The 3,447-nt window shown below is 38.8% G+C and overlaps 1 non-coding gene across 1 annotated transcript; it reads left to right on the forward strand.

The window, feature by feature from the left end:
• Nucleotides 1–441: 441 nt before the first annotated feature.
• TRNAI-AAU (transfer RNA isoleucine (anticodon AAU)) lies at nt 442–515 on the forward strand. The gene has a single exon. It is a non-coding gene; the product is annotated as a tRNA-Ile (tRNA).
• Nucleotides 516–3,447: the final 2,932 nt, after the last annotated feature.

Genomic DNA, 3,447 nt, shown 5'->3' on the forward strand with positions numbered 1-3,447 from the left:
TTTCAAATGAAGCTACCGAACTCCATGGCAGTACTCTGATGATCATGCTACCTGGAATCTGTATTCTGTATTTGAAATCTTAAGTTTAAATAATCCTACATTCTATTACTTTATTCATGTTTAAGTCTACTAATATAGACACTCACGGCCCTTATCCACTCAACCCTTAGAGTAATTCAAAGACCAAATTGGCTCTTTCACTTCCCAACAGCTATCACTGTATCACTGTCATCCCGTTTCTCATTGATTTGCTCGAGCGGGCACCGGTAATGTCTCCATTATGAGACTTACTGTTTTTGGCATATGGAATATATGCTGGTGAGATACTCTCGGTAGCTTGCCAGGCTGTCCGAGAGGGATGGAGGAATTGAATCCCGGTCGGCTTTGTGCAAGGTGAATGCACTACCCACTGTGCTATCGCTCCAGCCCCCAAGGTTATCTGGCTGGTTAGCTCAGTTGGTTAGAGCGTGGTGCTAATAATGCCAAGGTCGCAGGTTCGATCCCCGACCAGGCCATTGCCCAACAGCCAATCTGCTTAAAATCCTCCAAAGTTTCCCATAACACGATTGCTCTTCATACGTCTGCACATTACAGTCATTGAGAAGCTTGCAAAAACTTCCAGGGCCACACTAGATCACAGATCAAGGAAATAAGAATCTGGAGGATGTCAGGGATAAGTATCAGCCCCCAAGTGACCCCAATGTTTAGTCATAGTTCAGAACTGACCTCGAAGAGAAAGTCCAACCATGGAGGTGACTTAAAAATACTGGCATTTTCCCCTAAATATTTTACTTCCGCCCACTGCATCAGAAACATCAGTGTTGCTGAGAGTCCTGAGCGCCACGCCAGAATTAGATTGTAATGATTCCCTGCATGCTCAGGTCCTGATGGTCACAAGCTCTCCAAGTGACTATAATGCATGCTGAAAGTTTAGAGCTTCTTCCCGATGTGAACATTAACTTAGTCACACGATTTTTCACATGCCCTGATGAACATTAAGAAAGCTAAACCTACCAGCGAATTGTGAATAATTAACATGTAATCATGACGAGAAATGAGTAAAAGATAACCACAGACCAGTGAAGATAAACAAAAATGCCGTGAGATATCATGAAGATCGAGGGAAAAAAAAAAAAAGAAATCCTGGGGCTGGAGTGATAGCACAGCGGGTAAGGCGTTTGCCTTGCATACAGCCAACCCGGGTTCGATTCCCAGCATCCCATATGGTCCCCTGAGCACCGCCAGGAGTAATTCCTGAGTGCAAAGCCAGGAATAACCCCTGTGCATCACCAGGTGTGACTCAAAAAGCAAGAAATAGATAAATAAATAAATAAATAAAATTGAATAAAAAAAGAAAAAAAAAAAGAAATCCATGAAGACATCCCAGATTTGGATGTCTCTTGTCATTGCTACGATATCCTTCTATAAATCTCCTTTTTCTCTAAAGGTAAAATCAGAATTTACTCCTCGAATCACCAGTCACCTGATGATGACCCACTGATCACAGACAGGTAAGAAAACACTCACTGTCAGTATCTTTCAGCAGTGATCCTATGCCCACTCAAAATAAAAACAAAAATTTGTTGAATAATTAATTCCATTTTTGGTGTCCCCAGATTTCCCAGTAAGAGGGAAAGAATTTCTGAGTAGCTGTCATTAAGAGATTGTTGATTAATGTGACTCTTAACATTGTCACATTAATCAACCTTGCACAATTTGGATGTCTCCAAATGTCCATGCCAGAAATGAAAGCTTTCACTTTCAAAGACAAAGGGCATAAAGGTCATCCATTTTGATTTTTCCCATTTCATTCAATGTTGTTTAGAAGTAAACTCACAAGAACCAGTTGTAAAACATACCAAAACCCTTTCACTTTTTTCATAATTGTATGAAATTAACCATACTAGAAATATTTATACCATAGAAATTGGTAAATAATATCAATCGGAGTTGTTTCATATTTTTCAGGATAATTTACCAGTAAGCCTTTACCTCAGCTTCATTTTCAATTTCCATGATAATACTATCAGGTTCCGTTATCCCATTTTGCACAGTGAAAAGTCAAACAAAGTAGTTAAATAACATTTTTGTTACTGAACTGAAAAAAAAATCTTGTAGTTTATGCCTCTTTCCAAAGTAATACTTTACTGAATAAGGCTAATAACTTCTAAACCTAAGGCAAAAGGCTATAAATTCTTTGCCTGATTCTTTCATTCCTATCTTTCATTCACCAACAAACATTTATTAAGTGACTATTGTGTGTCAGACTATGTGCCAGGCAATGAGATTACAAAGATAAATAAGACACAGTCCCTGTCCTCAAGGACCTCCCTGTCTATTGGTAAAGAAAGACATCTTAGCATTTAAATCAAAACATATTGAGGAATATAGAACCTTGGACTCTGGGTCCACATATATTCACAAGGTCTTGGAAGAAGTCAGCACATTGCCAATGAATCATTCGCTCAATACTAATGAAGATCATTCCATTTTAGAACAACCAGGAATAAAACTTTAAAATTTTCACAACCTCATTCCTCCCAGTACCTGTAGCTGATGACATGCCAATTCTACAAAACATAGTCTTACATGTATTATATGCCCAAAGACCGGACACAGGAAACATACAATTATTTTCCTCTCAGCTAGGCAATGCAAACATATTATCATTGGCTTCCTTACATCTGCCAAGAGGCAATATGTCAAATAAATAATTTAGACCAGCTGAGGCACCACAAGAAAACAAAGCCATCAGTCATCTCGGCTGCATTATTGATTGCCAATAACAAGATACTTGCTAAGACGAATGACTCAGCTATTATACTAGTGAGGTTTTAGCCTATCTCAACTACATAAATCATACCGAACTGTTTGTTTTGTTATAGGGTGTACAAGCATATCTATAATCATTGTTGACCCGCTCCATTTTTCCAATCTATCTGAGGTGGCTCTTCATATGCCAAATATAGTTTCATTACTTGCCCTCTTACATATTATTTTTAATTAGGGTGAGATGTCGTAAAGAATCACGAAGCTTAAAATATGTTAAGAGGAGAAATGGCCTTAGCCAAGCCTAGTTGGCTTCACAGTAAAGGAACCAGAGGACTGTATTCTGATTTCCCCTTGAATACACTGGTTACATCTTAACAGGTCTAGGAGACGCAGGAGGTTTAATGCAATCATCTCACACAGGTCAAAATATTAGGGTGAAAAGCCAAGTAGAAAAGAAAACCAAGTGTATTTAAGAGGACAAAAGCAAAAATCCAACACTTGGGGAAATAATCTTCGTTGGGATTATTCCACCTCTCGGGAATCAACCCCAAAGTTACCATCTAACAATCCTCTCAAAAGCTCCATTTTAACTTAGTTATGATACCATGTCAACTTTCCATCTACCACATCTGGGTTCTGTATCACTGTCATCCCACCGTTCATCGATTTGCTCAA

This window comes from Sorex araneus, chromosome 6, assembly GCF_027595985.1.
Source record: "Sorex araneus isolate mSorAra2 chromosome 6, mSorAra2.pri, whole genome shotgun sequence".
Taxonomy (NCBI): Eukaryota; Metazoa; Chordata; class Mammalia; order Eulipotyphla; family Soricidae; genus Sorex; species Sorex araneus.